This window comes from Triticum urartu, chromosome 1 (assembly GCF_003073215.2).
Source record: "Triticum urartu cultivar G1812 chromosome 1, Tu2.1, whole genome shotgun sequence".
NCBI lineage: Eukaryota > Viridiplantae > Streptophyta > Magnoliopsida > Poales > Poaceae > Triticum > Triticum urartu.
In genome coordinates, this window is record NC_053022.1 from 298536003 (window position 1) to 298559389 (window position 23387).

At 46.1% G+C, this 23387-nt stretch overlaps 1 pseudogene; it reads right to left on the bottom strand.

Moving 5' to 3' along the window:
- Nucleotides 1-106: 106 nt before the first annotated feature.
- On the bottom strand, nt 107-5501 carry LOC125508759 (annotated as a pseudogene).
- Between the last annotated feature and the right edge of the window lie 17886 nt (nt 5502-23387).

Genomic DNA, 23387 nt, shown 5'->3' on the forward strand with positions numbered 1-23387 from the left:
GTGGAATTGAGTGCAATTTTTTTAGCTCCTTAGCAGAGTTCACATGTAGTTACATTTCTCTACTTCACTCCACAAATGTCCCATCAAACCTGATTTCTATAGTTTTTTTCCAGCTAAACCTGATTTCTATAGTTGGTAGCTCTCTTACTTACTGTACAAATTTAACCAAACAATGTATAATAACTAAGAAACAAGCCCAACATGGCATGCCATATCCCAAAACCACTCCAAACCGAACAATTTACAACACCAGCTGCTGCTGCCACTGCCAACATGACCACTATATACAAAAGCGCGACGACGGCCTCTTGCCGCCGGCTCTGTCCAGCAACCCACACATGACCACCTTCTTGTGCTCCTCCGCGCACAAGTAGTCCAGCGCCACCCGGTCGCCGAGCCTCCGGCTGCTGCCGCCATCGGCAATGCCGCCCCTGGCGTCGGTCCGTGCAGCCCCGAGCCACCGCGCGCCGTACATGCACGAGCACAAGAAGAGCACCGCGGTGACGCGGCCGAAGAACACGATCACGCCCAGCGTCGTGGCCGCCGTCCACAGGCCGCCTGCGGAAGGCTCGGCGCTGCCACGGTCGAGCTGGAGCGAGTGGAACCTGGACGACGGGGCTCGCCACACGCCATCGGCCGGCCTCGGGAAAGGCGGGCTGATCGTCTCCGGCCGCACAGGCGCCGTCTCTTTAGCGCAGCTCGTGGTTGGCGCGGCGTCGTCATCGACCGTTCGCCATGGCTTGCTCCGTTTTTGCTTCTTGGCGCCGCCGGAGCCGCCAACCTGCAGCTGCAGAACATTGGCAATGGGCAATTAGCCATTGAGTAGGACCATAGGCACTGCATTGATCCATAGCTGGAACTAGCTTTTTATTAGCAAAACAAAGGGGCTAAAAGAAGTGATATCATGTCAATCTCAGAGAGTGAACTTTAGAGGTCCATGTACGTAAACTAAACAAATTTGGAAAATGAAGGTACCTTGAAAATTATTTTTTTACTATGATAACATCGTAGATGTTTGACCTAACTCAGGACAGTTTGGCAAGACGCAACTAGCCTGGAAATAAGAATTGCTGTTTTTACCGCAAGATGAGACAATTAGACCTCTCTTCTTTCAATAGAAGTTTGCCCGTGCTACATGACTGGTCGTCTAAGTGGCTCCTAACTTGTACCCACTTGATAGTGTTGCTATTATGTTTGGCAATGAGTTAGACATTTTTGCTCGCAAAAAGGAGGTTGAAACCCCCGGCCTTTGGATGCACACAACCATATTTTATTAATAGAGTTCAAGGCAACAATGCCAAGAACATTAACAAGGAGAGTACAAAACATATGCTACCATGGACAAACCATCACAAGGCATGAAATTAACATCAAAACTTCTTCCGCGGCAATGCCTTCAAGAAGGAAGGAATAGAGATGACTGCAAGCTTCAGAATCCTTGTTTGGGTGGGAGCTACAACTTTGGTTTGGTCATTTTTAGCTATGTATAAATGATATGGTTTTCAATAATTAAAACTTCTTTCACTAGAGGCTTTGTTCTTGGTCTGTTCTTCAGCGAATGGAGTACCAACACATGGCCAAGAAATTTGTTACCTAATATATATGGATGGTGGTGTAGAATATCGGCCTTCCTATAGGCATGACTTTTGTCACCTGTGGTTGTATAATTTTGTCTACTTGTAATGCGTGTGGTGGTTGTATGCATCATATTTATTCAAAGGCTACTGTAAACTCGTTATTCTTGCATCTCTCTGATGTGATGCTATGAATCAGTAAAAATGTCATTATTAAAGGAATAGGCACTAAAAAAGTTAAAGGTAAAAATTGAAGTGGGCCATAATATTGCTACAAGAAGCTCGTGCAAAGGGAGGGGGCGGGACCGAGGGCTTCGGTCCAGTTGTTCTAGGGGTAGGAATAGTTTTGGGTATGTCTCTGATCGACAGTGGCGAGATAAAGGTGCTATTAGCACAAAATAAGGTCTCCCCACCTCGCCCTCGTTAGCGCTTCATACCTTCGGGAGGCATGTGGAGGATGGTGTGGGTCCTTGCAGGCGACACTTGGTGGATGGTGGTGCTTCATCGTTGAGATGGTCTTGTGGGCTCTAACCCACCTTGAATTCGTTCGGTGGGACGAAATCGACGGAGCTCCACAAAGATTCTTGTCGTCTCCTCGGGGCGGCGAGGATAGAATTTCTCATCGTGCGTGCCGACGAGTTTTGGTGTCTGTTGCTTCATATTGATACGCGGTTCAACGGTGGGGGTGCATCATTGGCTCTTTCTAGCGGTAGCTGATAGTGATTGTTCGGTGGTCCAGCAATCTTGGTGAAAATTTTCTTATGTTTGGGGTGCTTTATACTTTCGATGAACCTTTAAAATAGATCGTGGTCCTTTAGAACAAACAAAAACAATTAACATTGGTCTCACCACTAGACCACATTTCCAATGGTTAAAAAATGTCAAAATGGTGTAAAAATGGGGATTGCTATTTCTAGTTAGTTGCCTAAAAATAGTTATTTTTAATTGATTAAGTCGTATGACGATAAAGGGTTTCCCCTCGGTTTATACTATAAAGCAAGGACCAAGCACACGACACAACAAGCTTGCGGGGTTTGCGGCACAACCAAGTCCAAAGAAAAAAGAGAGAAAGAAAAAAAAACAAATGCCAACACCGACAGATCGACGAAACGAAGAAGACTAAAGTTGTTGCACCCACCGGAGAAGTCCCACCGCGCTCCTAGTACTCCGAAGCACCGCGTACCGAGCAACACCTTCAATAAGGAAAGCGACAATGACGCCGCTGCTGCCCGGACGAGTCCTAGGGTTTTCCCCGGTACGCGAAGGCCAGTGGGGAAGGGGTACACCCAAGGCCCTTCAGGAAGGAAAGGCGGACAAGTCGATAGGGATTTCTCCCGACCCCAAGAAACCACCACCGCCGGGGCGATCCGGAGTGCTTCACCCAACTTCTGCCCACCAGCATGCGTCACCATGGTCACATCGCCCACCACAACGCCACATTGTGGTCACCGACACGAGGCCTAGAGGAAAAGGAGGGAACAACGAAATCGGGGGCAACAACAACGCAGTTGAGTGGGAGGGAACAACCTCCGCTGCCCACGCGCTAACCGACCGGACTTGACAACGAGGGACACACAATGCCCCTACCGGCCTGGCCAGGCCTAGGGCCCACGAAGCCCCCTCTTTTTGCGCTGCAGCATGCCCACTGACAACGCTGCCACCACCCGGAGACCACCACAACACCACCCTGACCTCCAGGGAGCTGCGCCGCCAAGCAAGGAACAGCCGGCCTGCCCCGACCCAGATGGGGCCCAAATCTAGGCCGAGCGGGCGCCGCCGTCCAAGCAAGCACCCCGCAGCCAACGGCAGCGCCGCCGCACCAAAGATCATCCAGGTCTGCGGGATTCACACCCCCAAGTCGGACCGCCAACAGCCGCACCGCAACACAAAATACACTTTTCAGTTAAGACAAATACTGCGATCTAAGCATAGCTTAAATGGTTAGGTTCCTTCTAGTGGAACCAACCCAGTAGGGTTCAAGTTCTAGACTTGGCAGTGGCGGTCTCATTTTTCTATTTTATTTTAGGTCTTTCGGCAATGTGCATTCAGTTGTAGGAGACATTCCTGTTGACTACGAACGCGTCTGTGGCGACTTTGTCAATTTTAAGATTATGTGCCGACTCAGTTTTTTGGAGATGCTCATAGGAATAGGATGCATGCATGCGTTCGTATGGGTGATTGTATATGCATATGTACTACGTATGTACTGTGTTCAAAAGAAGTAAGACAAATAGCTAAGAAAAACAACATGGTATCTAAAAACCTAATACTCTCTCCGCCCCAAAATAAATGTCGCTGATTTAATACAACTTTAGTACATCGATACTTATTTTGGGATGGAGGGAGTACGATATCCTAGTTGAAAGATATGTATGGTATACGTGTGCCTGCATGCCTCACCTAGTAAAAATAGCTAAGAAAAGGACCCTAATAAGTATTGAATGTCATGTACGAGCATATGGCAACTCCGAACATTTTTGACGGCAAGTTTAGTGACGTGAGAATGACAACTTTAGTTGTCAATTATGGCAACTTTCATGCTTTAATTTTTTTGACAAGAACTTGCATTGTGTCACTGAAAATTATCATCCTTGCGTAATGAGAATTGCCATCGGAATACATCAAAGCCGGAGTGCCACGCATCTGACGTGTGGCACTTATCATTTGGGTAAGAAAAAGGACAAAGTTACTTAGGCATACTGCGGTTGGAAAAATTGAGTTGCCACAATCCACCACTAATCCACACACAACCCCTTTAGTATACTTGGAGTACTCAGCAAGGCATGACATCCGATTGTGTGTTATTTTAGTTTTTGTAAAATATATATGCCATTTTAGAGGTCCTTCCGCCATCAGGCAAGCTGCCAAGCACGTAGGTGCAAGTTTCATTAGTAAACGCACACGTGACGCGCGGGATAAAAGTCGCTAGTCCAAAACCTCATAACAGTGACGCGCCGGAGACCCAAAACCCCGTCGCCCCTCTGTCTCCGTCTCTCTTCTTCCGCGGAATGGCCGGCGTTGGTGGGTCAACCACGCAGCCCCGGCCCCGTCTCCATCTCCATCCCGTTAAACTACTGCGTACCCACCTGCTAATTAATTAACCAACCACGCAAGCAACTGCCAAGCCTAGCGCTTGCTGATACCAGTCGGGAAACAAGATCATTAATGGCCATGGCGATCGATGGGTGTTCATGCATGTGACGTACCTTTGGTAGGAAGCTGCTTCCCGACGAGACGGACGCGAGCGCCTTCTTGACCTGCAGCGACCTGAGCAGGAGCAGCAGCAGCTTCCTCCTCCGCTTCCCCTTGTTCTTGCCGCCCGCCTCCGAGCTCTTGCCTCCGCGGCTCTTCCGGAGCCACCGCCACGACCACGAGAACCACGACAGGCTGAGCCTCAGCCTGAGCCTGAACCTGCGCCGGCGACGCCTCCGCCGCTCCGGCGCGGCCGGTACACGGGAGCCCCAGAAGCAGAACGGCAGGCACGGGCAGCCTCTGCCCCGGCCGCCGTGGCTGCTGGCGACGTCGTCTTCGTCCATGCCGACGGCGGCAGCACAGGCACAGCTCTCGTGGGTCGATCGGCACGTATGCACTGGTGGTCCGGCCGCGCGCGCTAGAGAAGTGCGTGGCGGTGACGCGGCAGGGACGACGGCGGCGGCATGCTGCGCGGCCCAGTCCGGGGACAAGAAGTCCGAGCTCGGAAGTGCTTGGATTCTTGGTGGCCGGTTGGTCTGATCAAGAGAAGCTTTTAGGCGACGCGATTGTGAGGAATTTGCAAAGGTGGGAGACAGACGCGGTCTCGCTCTACGCTCTAGGCATCACGACGGCAGCTCATGGAAACAGCCCTGGCACGTTGAGCTTGCTAGCTAGCCTCCAGTTTGCAAAAGCTAAGAGGAGAGCAAATAAACAAAATTCAAGGTCGTGGTCGCCTAACCGGCTTTGTAGCTATCAGCAAGCTTGCAACTAAAATGTTTAAAATAGAGGAAAGGAACCCGCAAATACAAAAAGGTGAACATGGCTCCACCCGCACACACGTGAACAATAAATTTTTAAAAATTGCTAGCCAAATAAAAATTTCTTAAATTTCGAGATACCAATTGATCGGTTTCGTGAAGTATTGGCATCCGTGATATTCTTAGTAGAGAAATAACAATTGTGATTTACTATTCATCAAATAGTATTTTTTATAATTAATGTTATGCCCATAGTTGTGTCTCTATTTTTTTTGCCCCTATTTTCAAAAACCGCTCAAGCCACTTTCATTCCTCTTATGCATTTGCCCTTTGACCGTTTGACCGCCACTCTAAAAACTTTATAATAAATTGACATTGACTTAGAAAAATACAAATAAGATGTTAAAATGTTCAGAAAACATAACCTATATATGCATGCCATTTGCATTCACGACAAAAGTGTTGTTTAAAACACATGTGATTGTTAATATTATTAAAACTAAAAATATATGAACAACACTTTTGCATTAATGCAACTGACATGCACATATAAGTGATGTTTTTTTAACATTTTGATATTTTTTAGTTAATATAAATTTGGTATGAAGCTTTTGATGGGAATCGTTGCATGGAAAACAAAAAAAAATTTACGCACACGCAATGATCTATCCATGAAGATGCATAGAACGAGGGGGAGAGTGTGTCTACGGGTACGTAGACCATAAGCGGAAGCGTTTCTCAATGTGGTTGATGTAGTCGAACTTCTTCACGCTTCAACCGATCAAGTACCGAACACACGACACCTCCGTGTTCTGCACACGTTCAGCTCGGTGACGTTCCTCGCCTTCTTGATCCAGCAAGACGTCGAGGTAGTAGATGAGTTTCGTCAGCACGACGGCGTGGTGACGATGATGGTGAAGTGATCCTCGCAGGGCATCACCTAAGCACTACGAAAATATGACCGGGAGAGTAAACGGTGGAGTGGGGCGCCGCACACGACTAAACAAATGTCTGGGATGTGCTAGGGCGCCCCCCCATATATATAGGTGGAAGGGAGAGGGGAGGCAGCCAGGAGGCGCCCCAAGTAGCCCAAATCCTACTTGGGGTCCTCCCAAGTGGTGCGCCCCTGCCTTATTTGTCGGAGGAGGAAGGAAAGAGGGGGAGGGGGAAAGGAAGGGGGAATCCTATTCCCTTTCTTTCCTTTCCTCCTTCCCCTTTTCTTCTCCACTTTGGCCGGTCCATATGGGGACGCACCAGCCCCTCGTGGCTGGTGCATTCCCTCTTGGCCCATAAGGCCCAAATCTTTTGCAGGGGGTGTCCGTAACCCTTTCCGGTGACCCGATAAGTACCCGGTACCCCCCGAAACACTTCCGGTGTTCGAATACTATCGTCCTATATATCAATCTTTACCTCTTGACCATTTTGAGACTCCTCGTCATGTCCGTGATCTCATCCGGGACTCCCAACAACATTCGGTCACCAAATAACATAACTCATATAATACTATATCGTCATTGAATGTTTAAGCGTGCGGACCCTATGGGTTCGAGAACTACGTAGACATGACCGAGACACCTCTCTGGTCAATAACCAATAGCGAAACCTGGATGCCTATATTAGCTCCTACATATTCTACGAAGATCTTTATCGGTCGAGCCGTTATGACAACATAAGTAATTCCCTTTGTCCATCGGTATGTTACTTGCCCGAGATTCGATCGCTGTTATCTTCATACTTAGTTCAATCTCGTTACCGGCAAGTCTCTTTACTCGTTCCGTAATACATCACCTCATGACTAACTCCTTAGTCATTTGCTTGAAAGCTTATGATGTGTATTACCGGGAGGGCCCAGAGATACCTCTCCGATACTCGGAGTGACAAATCCCAATCTCGATCTATGCCAACTCAACAAACACCTTCGGAGATACCTGTAGAGCATATTATAATCACCTAGTTACGTTGTGATGTTTGATAGCACAGAAGGCATTCCTACAGTATTCCGGAGTTGCATAATCTCATAGTCGAAGGAATATGTATTTGACATGAAGAAAGCAATAGCAATAAAACTGAACAATCATTATGCTAAGCTAACATATGGGTCTTGTCCATCACATCATTCTCCTATGATGTGATCCCGTTATCAAATGAAAACTCATCTCCATGGTTAGGAAACCTTAACCATCTTTGATCAACGAGCTAGTCTAGTAGAGGCTCACTAGGGAAACGATGTTTGTTTACGTATTCACACATGTATTAAGGATTCCGATCAATACAATTCTAGCATGAATAATAAACCTTTATCATGAATAAGGAAATATAAAATAACAACTTTATTATTGCCTCTAGGGCATATTTCCTTCAGTCTCCCACTTGCACTAGAGTCAATAATCTAGATTACATTGTAATGAATCTAACACCCATGGAGTCTTGGTGCTGATCATGTTTTGCTTGTGGAAGAGGCTTAGTCAATGGGTCTGCTACATTCAGATCCGTACATGTCTTCCAAATTTCTATGTCTCCCTCCTTGACTTGATCACGAATGGAGGTTAAGCGTCTCTTGATGTGTTTGGTTCTTTTGTGAAATCTGGATTCCTTCGCCAAGGCAATTGCTCCAGTATGGTCACAAAAGATTTTTTTTGGACCGGATGCACTAGGTATTACACCTAGATCAGATATGAACTCCTTCATTTGCTGCTTCCGAAGTAGCTATGTACTCTGCTTCACACGTACATCCCGCCACGACGCTCTGCTTGGAACTGCACCAACTGACAGCTCCACCATTCAATATAAATACATATCAGGTTTGTGACTTAGAGTCATCCAGATCAGTGTCAAAGCTAGCATCGACATACCCATTTATGACAAGCTCTTTGTCACCTCCATAAACGAGAAACATATCCTTGGTCCTTTTTAGGTACTTCAGGATGTTATTGACCGATGTCCAATGATCCACTCCTGGATTACTTTGGTACCCCCTGCCAGACTTATGGCAAGGCACACATCAGGTCTGGCACACATCATAGCATACATGATAGAGCCTATGGCTAAGGCATAGGGAATGACTTCCATTTTCTCTGTATCTTCTGCCGTGGTCAGGCTTTGAGTCTGACTCAACTTCACACCTTGTAACACAGGCAAAAACCCTTTCTTTGACTGATCCATTTTGAACTTCTTCAAAACTTTATCAAGGTATGTGCTTTGTGAAAGTCCTATTAAGCGTCTTGATCTATCTCTATAGATCTTGATACCCAATATATAAGCAGCTTCACTGAGGTATTTCATTGAAAAACTTTTATTCAAGTATCCTTTTATGCTATCCATAAATTCTATAAGTGCATCTAGTGCCCCTTAGTGATTTTGGTGTATTGAAGACTTATAGGTTAAGGGACTAATGCGTTTGTGAGTGTACATAGGTCTATAAGTCTATGAGGAGTTTGATATTTACAGAGAAAGTTGACCCCTAAAAATGAAGTTCTTCGACTGAAGAATTTGGATTTCTGAAGACTTTTTGAAGACTTTGAAAGTGAAGAAATTGGTGTGATCCTGAAGACTTGGTATTCATTCGAGGAACATGAAGCGTGAAGACTTTTGTTTTCATAGTTTCTTTTTCTCTTTCTTGAGTCATAGGAAACACCATACTGTTAAAGGGGGTCGAGGAAATACTAAGAAATTTTTTCCAAGTGATGCTCAAACTCAAATCCTACACCTACCAATCCCTTCGAGTGAAGCCATTGGAAATCTCATACAACTAAGTCAATTTCTTCAGTGACAGAGATGAAGTTCTTCTGGTCTCTAAGAAATTTGTTCTGACTGAGGAGTTAGGAATTCGCTAGTGCGGATTGCCTACACAGTGAGGAACATGATGGCCTTGAGGAATTTGATACTCAAAATTCCGACCGTTGCTATGCTATGTGCCAGCTGTCCCAAAATATCTACCCACCTAACGGTCATATCATTGAAGGGCATTTATGTCTTATCATGTCGGGCTGCTCCCTAGGATATAAATAGCCGCCCCCTACAACCACTAGCTGGTTGGCTGCTCCGAGAGAAACTGGCACTTGTCATTTGAGAGCATCCCATTCTCCGAGGACTTTGAGCGAAAATCATCAAGTGAGGAAAACCCAAACCCAAACACCTACAAACCCCACGTGATTGAGCATCACTGAAGAGATTGATCCTGCGTGGATCCGACGCTTGTTACCTTTTAAGATTGTGCGTCTTCCAGACGGTTAGGCGTCATGGTCTAGAGCATCCAAGAGGAAATTGTGGATCGCCGAGTGACCGAGTCTGTGAAGGTTTGGAAGTCACCTGAAGACTTACCACGAGTGATTGGTTGAGGTCTGTGTGACCTTAGCTCAAGGGGAATACGGTGAGGACTAAGTGTCATGAGCTGCGTGTTCAGGACTGGGTGTCCGGGACTGTGTGTCCTCTAGTTTAAATACCTAGCCGCCCTAACCAGACGTATAACCGTCACAACAGTTGGAACTGGTCTACCAAATCATTGTCTTCACCGAGCTAACCGGTTCCATTTCTTCAACCCTTCCATTTCCTCATTTCTGTTTTGTGTGCTTGTTCATATCTGTTTGGAGACTTTGACTGAAGACTTTCTCTATTTCCTCAGCTCAATTTCTTCAGTCTGTTTGTCTTCATTCTGTTTATCCCGTGTCTACGCTTTCTGTACTCTGTGCTTGTTTTCATTTCATCATGAAGACCATGCTCATGTTCTGTTATGTTTACTTCTGAGTACTTATTCCGCTGCAAGTAGTTCTTCACTCAGGAATTTCCTCACCCTGAAATTCCTCAGTGAAGAATTCATAAAAATCGCCTATTCACCCCCCCTCTAGTCGATATAACGCACTTTCAATTGGTATCAGAGCAAGGTACTCCCTTGTTCTGTGTGATTTTGGTTTAACCGCCTGGAGTTTTAGTTATGTCGACCACAGGAATGAAGACTGTGACATGCCCCATCTTTGACGGTCATGACTATCCCAAGTGGAAGGCCATGATGAAGAAGCGCCTCATGGCGATGAACAGCGAACTCTGGCACCGAAATTTGTCTTACTGACCTATGCAAGATGGCGGAGGCTGATGATATTCGCAAGTACACGCTACTAAACCTCACGGCGAAGGACATCATCTGCTCCAGCTTGTCACAAAACTAGTTCAGGAACGTTATGCATCTCAACCATGTGAAACTCATCTGGGACCGACTCTCTGAGGTCTATGAAAGTCATCGATCTCACCACGAAGCCTGGTTCGAGGACTTCATGGAATCGCGCAAGGCTATGAATTTCAATCCAGAATCATCATCCTTTGCACCATGCCTTATGGCAAAAGGTGCCAAGGTAACTGAATGCTACTTATCTGAGTCTAGTGATGATGAATCTGGTGATGAATTTGGACCCAATTATGTCAAACTTGTTTCCCTTGCCACTAAACAACAAAGAGCTTTGGAAAAAGTTCAAAACATGCTAAATGAGAGCGACGATATGTTGGGTGAAGAAATGGATCGTTCCAAAGATTTGGCTGAAAGTCTTCAGGGACTCCAGTCCAAGTTTGACAATCTTCAAGGTCATCATAACACTCTCCTATCTGATCATGAGAAGCTTTCTTATGAATTTCTTCAAAGAAAGCAAGATCTTGAGCAGTTAAGAGTGAGTTATGAAGATCTTTAGAAGGAGCGATTCATTACTTGCTCAACAGATTAGCGCTACTCAGGATGAATTTGTTCCTTCATGTTTGAAGTGCATTGAACGTGAAACTGCTAACTCTTCACCTGAATGCTCAAATACTTCCATTGCTGCAAATTCTTCAATTGCCTCTGCTATCACTAATTCCTCATCTGAGGACATTGCTAGTATCACTGATGATGCATGGCTGAAGGAATTGTATATGACATGCATGTACAGAAGCCTCAAAGGGCATCAAGCTCTTTGTGACGTGCTTAAAAAGCAGATCCTCAACAGGAACCCTAGGAAAGAGGGTATTGCCTTTGAGAGGAAACTTAATGCTGATGGGACCTACTGGAAACCTGAGCAGTATCCCAAAACCTCATGGGTTGCTGCAAAGGGACCTTCAGTGGATCCATCTACTTTATCTGCTTTACATGTGAATCTTCATATTCTTCTGATGAGTCAATTGACTCCAACTATAAACTGTTAAAAAATCAAAATGGTGAAGTATTTGCTAGATATGTTGGCACTAACTACAGGAACAGTTCTCCTATGAAGAAAATCTGGGTTCCCAAAAGGTGCCTTGAAAATCTTCAGGTGAATGTCAACATGACACCACCTGTGAAGAATAGGAACCCCAGATCAAATTCTTCATATGGACCAAATTTTTCATATGGATCCAAGTCCTCATACGGACCAAACTCCTCACGTGGATCAAATTCCTTAAAAGGATCAAAGTCCTCATATGAGCATCATCGTGCTAACCTGTCTGTTTCGTAGGGAAGATCTAAGGATTATGGATATGTGCATTATTCTTCAAATCATTATGTTCATAAGTCCTCGAAGAATTTCTCTGCATACTCTTATGCTTACCCTAATCCCTCTTATGTGAAACGAAGTGGATTGGCATCTATGCCACCTTTCTCTTATGGAGCTCACAGAATGATGAACTCTTTGCCACCCCTTCAGATGTGGGTGGTGAAGAAAAGGAACTAATCTCTTATGCAGGGTCAGGTCTCTAGACGAACTTAATCATCCGAAGAATTTGCTGGAGACCTGATTATGCTTGAAAGGATGCAAGCTAATCATGAAGAAATGAATTTTCATTTCTCACGTCCTCCATATTGCTTTATCTGTTCTATTGCTTGATGAAATTGAGCTGATGAAATTGATATCATATTCTTCACTGATGAAGTATATGCGTTCGTAAATTGCACTAATTCATCTGCAGGATGATCAACCCAAAGCCACTGAGTGCGTCCTCGATAGTGATGTACAAATCACATGACTGGTGACAGGAGCTTATTGATGGACTCTGCTTTATCTCCATCACACTGAAGCATATCACCTATGCTAACAAAGGCAAAAGCAAGGTATTAGGTCTAGGTAAGGTTGCAATCTCAAAGGATCGACACATGGACAAAGTCATGCTTGTCGAGTCCTTACGGTTCAACCTCATGTATGTCTCAATGCTTTGTGATCTTGATATGGTTGTTGTCTTTGGAAGGTATCATTGTGTTGTGATCATGGAAGCTGACAATTCCAAAGTCTTTGAAGGCTTTAGGAGAGGAGATTTGTATATTGTTGATTTCTCTACAGGACCACAACCTGCTACATGTCTACTTGCAAAAGCTTCAGAAGGCTGGCTATGGCATCGACGACTTGGTCATGCTGGCATGAGGAATCTGCACACGCTCGTGAAGAAGAAGCATGTCATTGGCATCGAGGGTGTCAAATTCCTCAAGGACCATTTGTGTGGAGCTTGTGAAGCTATAAAGATGACCAATGCCAAGCATCCAGCGAAGACTATCATGACTACTACTTGACCATTTGAATTGCTTCACATGGATCTCTTTGGCCCTACTCACTATGCCACATTTACTAATGCTGCATCTTTATATGGCTTTGTCATTGTTGATGATTATTCTCGATATACATGGGTGCATATCATCACTTACAAAACTGAAGTGCAGGAAGTCTTCAAACGATTTTCCTCGAGGGCTTCAACCAACTTTGGTGTGAAGATCAAGCACATCAGAAGTGATAATGGAACTGAGTTCAAGAACACTGGTCTTGATGACTATCTTGATGAACTTGGTATTACTCATGAGTTATCTGCTCCTTATACTCCTCAGCAAAATGGCGCCGTGGAGCGCAAGAACATGACTCTTGTTGAGATGGCCCGCACTATGCTTGATGAGTACAAGACGCCTCCTTGCTTTTGGCCTGAGGCAATTGATACTGCGTGCCACATCATCAACAGGGTATATCTTCACAAATTCTTCAAGAAGACTGCATATGAACTCCTCACTGACAAGAAAACCAGTGTGAGTTATTTCAAAGTCTTCGGTGCTAAATGTTGGATTAGAGATCCTCATCATAGTTCTAAATTTGCATCGAAAGCACATGAAGGTTTTATGCTCGGTTATGGTAAGGACTCGCACACCTATAGAGTCTTCAACACCTATCACCACAAGGTTGTTGAAACTGTAGATGTGCGGTTTAATGAGATTAATGGCTCGCAAAGAGAGCACCTACCTCCTGTGATAGATGAAATACCTCCCGGGGAATCTATTAAGTTCAAGGTTACCGAGGATGTCATTCCTACCGAAGAATCTGCTGAAGAAGTCATTTCAGAACATGAAGAACGTCATGCTGATGCACCCGAGGAAAATGGTGCTGAAGAAAATGCTGATCAAATTCCTCAACGACAACCCGCTCATCCTCGCGTTGCAAATTAAGTGAAAATTGAGAAAATCATCAACGCCATCAACATTCCAGGTCCTCTCACACACTCAAGAGCTTCACATTTATCTAACTTTTGTGGGCACTTTGCTTTCGTCTCTATCATAGAGCCTACTAAGGTAGATGAAGCATTTCTGGAGCCTGAGTGGATTCAAGCTATGCAAGAGGAATTACATCAATTCGAGCTCAACAACGTCTGGGAACTGGTCAAATGTCCAGATCCTTACAAGCACAATATCATCGTCCCAAAGTGGATCTACCGCAATAAGCAAGATGAAAATGTCCTTGTGGTGAGGAATAAGGCATGACTTGTAGTGCAAGGCTACACACAGGTTGAAGGAATTGACTTCGATGAAACTTTTGCACCTGTTGCTAGACTTTAAGCTTGTCGCATAATACTTTCTTATGCTAACCATCATGGCATCATCTTATATCAAATGGATGTGAAAAGTGCATTACTCAATGGTAAGCTTGAGGAAGAAGTATATGTTGCTCAGCCCCCAGGTTTTGAAGATCCAAAGCATCCTGACAAAGTCTTCAGACTCAATAAGGCCCTCTATGGCCTCAAGCAGGCCCCACGGGCGTGGTATGATACTTTGAAGGAATTTCTCATGAAGAAAGGCTTCAAACCCGGTTCACTTGACCCAACTCTTTTCACTAAATCTTATGATGGTGAATTGTTTGTGTGCCAAATTTATGTTGATGATATCATTTTCCGCTGTACTGACCAACGTTACAGTGATGAATTTACCTATATGATGAGTGAAGAATATCAAATGTCTATGATGGGAGAATTGAAATTCTTCTTAGGTCTTCAGATTCATCAACAGCGCAATGGCATATTCATATCTTAGAAGAAATACCTCAAGGATGTACTGAGGAAATTCGGCATGTAAGATTGCAAAGGAGTCAAAATCCCTATGCCCACAAATGGCCATCTATGCACTGATGAAAATGTTATTGACTCGATCAAAAGGTATACCGCTCCATGATTGGTTCTTTATTGTACTTATGTGCATCTAGGCCAGATATTATGCTTAGTGTTTGCATGTGTGCCCGATTTCAAGCTACACCGAATGAATCACACCATAAGGTTGTGAAGCATATTCTTCGATATCTACCTCACACACCAACGCTTGGATTATGGTACCCCAAGGGCTCGACTTTTGATCTCATTGGATTTTCAGACTCAGACTATGCTGGTGATCGTGTGTACCACAAGTCAACATCTGGCACATGCCATTTCCTTGAACGATCCTTGGTCTGTTGGTCCTCGAAGAAACAGAATTGCGTATCACTATTTACTGCTGAAGCTGAGTACATTGCTGCTGGTTCTTGCTGTGCTCAACTGCTATGGATGAAGCAAACTCTCAAGGACTACGGCGTCAACGTGAAGAATGTGCCACTCTACTGTGACAATGAGAGTGCCATCAAGATTGCTCATAACCCAGTTCAGCACTCGAAGACAAAGCACATTCAGATTCGTCATCATTTTCTTCGTGATCATGTGTTGAAGGGCGACATCTCTATTGAGCATGTGAAGACTGAAGAACAGCTAGCCGATATCTTCACTAAGCCCTTGGATGAGAAGAGATTTAGCAAGTTGCGGTGTGAGCTAAATATCTTAGAATCTTCAAATGTTCTTTGAAAAGGACACACATCCTAACACTTATGCAAAATTGATGACTTAGATGTGCAACACACAAAGTAACGTTTTTCTTCAATCAATGAAGACTAACCATCTAAGTGTGAAGAAATTAATGAAGAATTTGATTCTCAGAACCCTATGACAATTGTACGCGGTGTCTGAAATCATCATTCTTATACGGTGGGTAACGCCACCACCAAAAGTTGAAAAATCCTCAATCTGAGTTTTTCCTCTCTATGAAATCCCTCAGTTGTTATTCTACTTTGCATTGTCTTCACTCTTTCCGTTGTTATTCTTCATTGTCTATATATATGAGTTTATGTCCTCTACAACATTCACTTATTGCTAATTCGTCAAGTTGCTTGTTCTGCTAAGTGAATGTGATCGGACCCTTCCCCCTCTATGCTAAACTCAACCCAGTCTATTCACAAATTCTTCATGTGCGTTCTATTTGAAACTCATTCAAAATCTTCATTGTGTCCTTGTCAGCTGAAGAATTTGCGAATGAAACTTTAAAACGTATCTTATCTAAATTTTCGACTTTGCCACTCAAACAGTTACACATTCCATGATAATACTTATCCTATTCACCCACGATCGCACACGATCATCACCTCTCAGTACATGGGTGACACATGTCACACGAGTGAGAAGGGCCAGGGGCACGTTCGTCCAATTTCCTCGGGCGAGCAGTTTTTCACTTTGGCTATAAATACCCCTCTCCTTTCCTCACTTTGTTTTTACTCTGCTCGACCTCACTCCCTCGCTGGAGCTCTCAAACCCTAGCGCCGCCGCTACTTCCATCATCGCCGGTGAGGAAGAGCTTCACTGCCTCGACCTCGTCGCCGCCGTACTCACGCCGGCCGCGGATTTCTTCACTCCGCCGCCGCCGTAGCTGTCTTCCTCAGCCAAGTTAGGGCGTGGAAGATCTGAATTGATGAGCTTCAAGTCTACACTTCACATTTCGTCGTGTTCTTTGTCAAGGGTAATTAAAAGTTACTTTTACTGCCCTTGTTGATTCGGATGTTTTCTTCAAATCTTCAAAAGGTGTTTATTCTTCAAATCTTCACACACTGGACACCTCTCATAACATTTGTTCTTGATCTGTTTCCCTAAGCAACATTTTTCTTCAAGATTCCTCAATTGTGTGGATTTTTCAATCTGTACAACTCTGGAACCTAAGTCAAAGAACGCTTAGTGAAATTCTTCAAGACTCAACTGGTCAAATTCCTCAAACTTGTTCTTATTGCAAAACCTTCTGATAACACATATGACCTCTCCAAATTCCTCGCAACTATACTCTGTTCACAGGTACACATGTCCGCTGCTTGTCGGATGTGGGGTTCCGGCAAACTCTTAAGGTTCGAACACTGGGGTGCGCGCGAAGTCTTCCCTCCTATCGATCTACGCTCTAGCTCTCTAAGATCTTGCGGTCTAACTCGACGAACTCGCAACACAGAAAGACACGGGGTTTATACTGGTTCGGGCCACCATTCTGGTGTAATACCCTACTCCAGTGTGGTGGTGATGGATTGCCTCTCGGGCTGATGATGAACAGTACAAGGGGAAGAACAGCCTCCTGAGGTTGAGGTGTTCTTGTGCGTATGAACTTGTAGGGTCTCTCCCGATCTCTATCCCTCTCCACACTATGGTGGCGGCTAGTCCTATTTATAGACGCCCTGGTCCTCTTCCCAAATATTGAGCGGGAAGGGAGCCAACAATGGCGGGCTAATTTGAAGGGGGACAGCTAGTACAAGCTATCCTGACAAAAATAGTCTTCGCCCGCGCAAAGCTCTGGTGGTGACACCGTCTTGGGCTCCACGATGACCTCGGTCTTGCAGTCCTTCTGGTCTTGGTCTTGTTGCACCAAAATGGCAACCTTTGCCTGATGCCTCGGTACTCCGCGGCTGTGCTTGCCTCCTTTGCACCAAAGAGGAAATAAGGACGCTGCACGCGCTGGCGCCCGCCTGGTGTTGTGCGTCATGGCTCACGTCACGAGAGCCTCGTGAGGTTCACCTTGCCTTGATATCTCCGCTCCTCATGAGCCTGCCTGGCTCGGGAACCCCAGAGGAGGTCTTGCGTCGTCCGCCTCGCGAGGCTTGGCCCCTCGCGAGGGTCTTGAGTGCCTTGTTGGTGAAGATGGGTCGTACGGCCTGCTGGCTCAGCCACGCCACGGGCCGTAGGCAGGCAAGTCTGGGGACCCCCATTCCCAGAACACTGACACTAGCCCCCGGGCCGCTTCGCGGTGAAGCCAAGGGTCAAGTTCGGAGCACCGCGGGCCCCCAAAAGCCTGTGACCTTGGTTGATGCGTGGCGGTTGATTGGACGTGGGCGTCTCCGCTTCCCCACATTGCCTCGGCAACTGCTTGACCTGACAAAAGGCTGGCGTGGGCGGCACTTGCCTTTATTGCTTCTTCCTTGCCTCGCTCCAGATCTGCTTTCTCGCTCTTCGCCGCCACTATCTCCAGATTTGCTCCACCCGTGCCCTGCTTCTGCCGCTCATGGCGCCACGCAAGGTCAAGACTTCCTCGGCCCCGGCTTGGTACGAGCCGGCCCTCGAAGCACCCACAGTTACGGAGAAGAGCCTCGCCTCCGTGCGCTTGCTGACGGCGGGCGAGAGCAATGAGTGGGGGAAGACGGAGCTCCGGCTTGCCTCCGACGAGCCGGAGCCTGATGGGAGCACCTTCTTCCCCTTCTTCTCGAGCAGCGTCGCCGTTGGGTTGGTCCCTCCTTTTCTGATTTCTTTTACAAAGTCCTCGACCACTATGGTCTGTAGGCGTTGCATCTCCATCCCAATTCTGTCCTCCTTCTGTCCATCTTCGCCTACTAATGTGAGGCATACATGGGCATCATGCCGTCTGTGGCGCTCTTGCGCCATTTCTTCTTCCTCCGTGTCAGCGAGGGTCACGTCTCCGGATGCGCCAACTTAGTTGCGTCCGGCAAGTCCAACTCGATCTCAAGCACCAGGAAGAGGGCCGACAACATTCGATCCAAATGGATCATGGTGGACGCCAAGCTCGCCCATCCGTGTCTGGTGCTGCCGACGGAGGTGCCCCGGCAGGGCAAGGAGTGGCCTAGGGCGGAGCTTGCCGATGAGCGGGCATCATCAGTGTTGGTACAGATGATGACTGACCTAAAGCCGGGCAATGCGAGGGCGGCCAAAATAACGGGAGCGATGCTCCTGAGGGAGTTCTTGACGCTGCGGGTTGCCCCACTCCAGGCGCACGCGCGCCCCTTCTGGGAGCTTGAAGGAGGGGAAAACAAGGCCCGCCCGAGGCCGGGGGACCTGCCTGACGATGAACTGGACGCCGTCCTGCGTCTCATAGTCGGAGAGAATCAGGAGTACCCGCCTAGCGCCTTCATTCCCCTATTCCAACGCAGGGACCGGGAGGAATTCATTGTCTCCAGGCCGACCTTTGATGCGCGCGGGCTGGTGCCGCCGGTGTTTTCGGGAGCTCCTACGGCGCAGAAACCGGTGGAGGTGTCTTCTGGCGAGTCCCGCGGAGAGGGGGAAGAGGAGGCGGACTCGGAGGAGACCCCGGAAGAGGTGGGGGAGACCTCCCCTCCGAGCAAGGCCGAGATTCTCCGCGCCCTTCCTGATGATGCCGAGGCCGACGCCTACCAAGGGGAGAAGGAGCAACCCCTCGTCCCGACGAAGGGTAGGTCGTCGCTGGTGGCCCGTGGTGCCGCCTCCACCCCAACACCTCTTGGTGCTGGATCTGGTTCTGCCTCCACATCGCATGGCGCCGCCGGAGCCCGAACGCCTGCTCCTCAGGCCCCGACGCTGTCAGGCTTCAAGCTTCTCAAGCGGTCGGTGGAATACATCACAGTGGATCGGTAAGTGTCTTAAGCTTCGTATTGCCCTTGTTTGCACCCGTTGTTTCCTGATGCTCGCCCCTGGTTGATCAGGCTGACATCTTCGGCGAAGAAGAGGAAGGAGGATGCGGCAACCGTGCCCCCCTCCGCAGGGAAAGGAGGCAGCAGCGCCCGCATCTTCCTAGCTCGGTCGTCCTCGCGGGGCCAAGAGGAGCATCACCGCGTGGAGTCAGCCCCCATGGCCCCGCTGGCTCCGGAGGTGCCGGTACTTGGCGCGGCTGATGAGGTCCCAGCTGCTTTGGAACCTGCGGTCTCCCAAGCCCTGGTGATGATGTCGCTTCCTCCTACTGCTGCACCTCCACTCCCCGGTCCTTCTGCTCCTGCTGCCATCTTGGAGTTCGGAGATGACCCAGCTACAGGCAGATGTTCTGAGCACAGACCCGCGCCTGGTGGCCGGGCGCCTGGAGCTGGCCTCTGGCTGGCTTCACTCCGATCTGGCGGTTCCCGCGGCGCTGGGCCAGGCTGCTGTGGCTTCCGAGAAGGAGAAGCAAGAAGCCGTCGGCGCTGCAGCCGATCGTGAGGCGGCGCTGAAAGACGCCAAGGCCGCCCGTGACCTATGCCAAGTGCTGGAGGGCGAGTTGCAGAGCCTGTGCGACAAGCACGCCAAAGAGGTACGCCACCGCCAAGCAAGGGAGGAGGAGATGAAGGTCCGAGAGGAAGCCGTCAAGATCCGTGATGCTGAGCTGGCGGAGCTGGGGAAGAAGCAGGCCGCCGAGTGATACGTCTCCAATGTATCTATAATTTTTTATTGTTCCATGCTATTATATTATCTGTTTTGGATGTTTATGGGCTTTATTAGACACTTTTATATTATTTTTGGGACTAACCTATTAACCCAGAGCCCAGTGCCAGTTTCTGTTTTTCCTTGTTTGAGTATCGCAGAAAAGGAAAATCAAACGGAGTCCAATTGACCTGAAACTTCACGGAACTTATTTTTGGACCAGAAGAAGAGGTCCACCGACGTACTTCTTCCTCCCATATATACCCATATACCCTAAAACTTCGAGGAGCATAATAGATCGGGAGTTCCGCCGCCAGAAGCCTCCGTAGCCACCAAAAACCAATCTAGACCCATTCCGGCACCCTGCCGGAGGGGGGAATCCCTCTCCAGTGGCCATCTTCATCATCCCAGTGCTCTCCATGACGAGGAGGGAGTAGTTCTCCCTCGGGGCTGAGGCTATGTACCAGTAGCTATGTGTTTGATCTCCCTCTCTCTGATGTTCTTGAGGTGGCATGATCTTGATGTATCACGAGCTTTGCTATTATAGTTGGATCTTATGATGTTTCTCCCCCTCTACTCTCTTGTAATGGATTGAGTTTCCCCTTTGAAGTTATCTTATCGGATTGAGTCTTTAAAGATTTGAGAACACTTGATGTATGTCTTGCCGTGCGTATCTGTGGTGACAATGGGATATCACGTGATTCACTTGATGTATGTTTTGTTGATCAACTTGCGGGTTCCGCCCATGAACCTATGCATAGGGGTTGGCTTCGTCGTGATTCTCCGGTAGAAACTTTGGGGCACTCTTTGAGGTTCTATGTGTTGGTTGAATAGATGAATCTGAGGATACTTTAGGTGACATTGGAGTATCTAGGTGACATTAGGGTTTTCGTTGATTTGTGTCTTAAGGTGTTATTCTAGTATGAACTCTAGGGCTGTTTGTGACACTTATAGGAATAGCCCAACAGATTGATTGGAAAGAATAACTTTGAGGTGGTTTCGTACCCTACCATTATCTCTTCGTTTGTTCTCCGCTATTAGTGACTTTGGAGTGACTCTTTGTTGCATGTTGAGGGATAGTTATGTGATCCAATTATGTTATTATTGTTGAGAGGACTTGCACTAGTGAAAGTATGAACCCTAGGCCTTGTTTCCTAGCATTGCAATGCCGTTTATGCTCACTTTTATCATTAGTTACCTTGCTGTTTTTATATTTTCAGATTACAAAAACCTTTATCTACCATCCATATACCACTTGTATCACCATCTCTTCGCCGAACTAGTGCACCTATACAATTTACCATTGTATTGGGTGTGTTGGGGACACAAGAGACTCTTTGTTATTTGGTTGCAGGGTTGCTTGAGAGAGACCATCTTCATCCTACGCCTCCTACGGATTGATAAACCTTAGGTCATCCACTTGAGAGAAATTTTCTACTGTCCTACAAACCTCTGCACTTTGAGGTCCAACAACGTCTGCAAGAAGAAGGTTGTGTAGTAGACATCAAGCTCTTTTCTGGCGCCGTTGCCGGGGAGGTGAGTGCTTGAAGGTATATCTTTAGATCTTGCAATCGAGTCTTTTAGTTTCTTTCTTTTATCACTAGTTTAGTTTATAAAAGAAAACTACCCAAAAATGGAATTAAGGGTACCTCATATGCTTCATCTTTTTAATATCTATCATGAAAATAAGGATTCCGATAATTGTGCTCAAGTGCTAGAAGAAGAATGCATTAGAATGTTTGGCACTAAATATTTGAATGATGAGCATGATTGCAATGTTGCTAGTATGAATTCCTTGAATATCTATGATGCTAATGATATGCAAAGCCACAAGCTTGGGGAAGCTATGTTTGATGAGGATGATATTTTTTGTCCCCCAAGTTTTGATGAGCAAATTTATTATGATGAAAGCATGCCTCCTATCTATGATGATTATTGTGATGACACATATGCTTTAAAGAATAATGATAACAATGAAACTTGTCATCTTGATTTCAATTTTCAATCCCATGATACTTAATTTGTTGAGTTTGCTCCCACTACTATTCATGAGAAGAAATTTGCTTATGTGGAGAGTAATAAAAATTCTATGCTTGTAGATCATGAAAATAATGCTTTATGTGATAGTTATATTGTTGAATTCATTCATGATGCTACTGAACATTATTATGAGGGAGGAACATATGCCTGTAGGAATTGCAATAATATCAAGTTTCCTCTCTATGTGCTTAAAGTTTCAAAGTTATGCTTGTTTTGCTTTCCTATGCAAGTTGATTCTTATTCCCACAAGTTGTTTGCCCACAAAATCCCTATGCATAGGAAGTGGGTTAGAGTTAAATGTGCTAGCCATATTCTTCATGATGCTCTCTTTATGTTACAATTCTTATCTTCTATATGAGCATCATTGAAATCATCATGCCTAGCCAGGGGCGTTAAACGATAGCGCTTGTTGGGAGGCAACCCAATTTTATTTTTGTTCCTTGCTTTTTGCTCCTGTTTAGTAATAAATAATTCATCTAGCCTCTGTTAGATGTGGTTTTATGTTTTAGTTAGTGTTTGTGCCAAGTAGAACCTTTGGGAAGACTTGGGGAAAGTCTTTGCGATCATGCTGTAAAAAATAGAAACTTTAGCGCTCACGAGATTAGCTACAACTTTTTACTGGAGAGTGCTATTTTAGTTGATTATTTTTGAAGATGATTAATAGATAAATTACTCACGTCCATAAATTTATTTTAGAATTTTTGGGGTTCCAGAAGTTTGCGTTAGTCACAAATTACTACAGACTATTCTGTTTTTGACAGATTCTGTTTTTCGTGTGTTGTTTGCTTATTTTGATGAATCTATGGCTAGTAAAATAGTTTATAAACCATATAGAAGTTGGAATACAGTAGTTTTAACACCAATATAAATAAAGAATGAGTTCATTACAGTACCTTGAAGTGGTGTTTTGTTTTCTTTCGCCAACGAAGCTTACGAGTTTTCTGTTAAGTTTTGTGTTGTGAAGTTTTCAAGTTTTGGGTAAATATTCGATAGATTATGGAACAAGGAGTGGCAAGAGACTAAGCTTGGGTATGACCAAGGCATCCCAAGGTAATATTAAATGACAACCAAAAGCCTAAGCTTGGGAATGCCCCGGAAGGCATCCCCTCTTTCGTCTTCGTTCGCCGGTAACTTTACTTGGAGCTATATTTTTATTTACCAC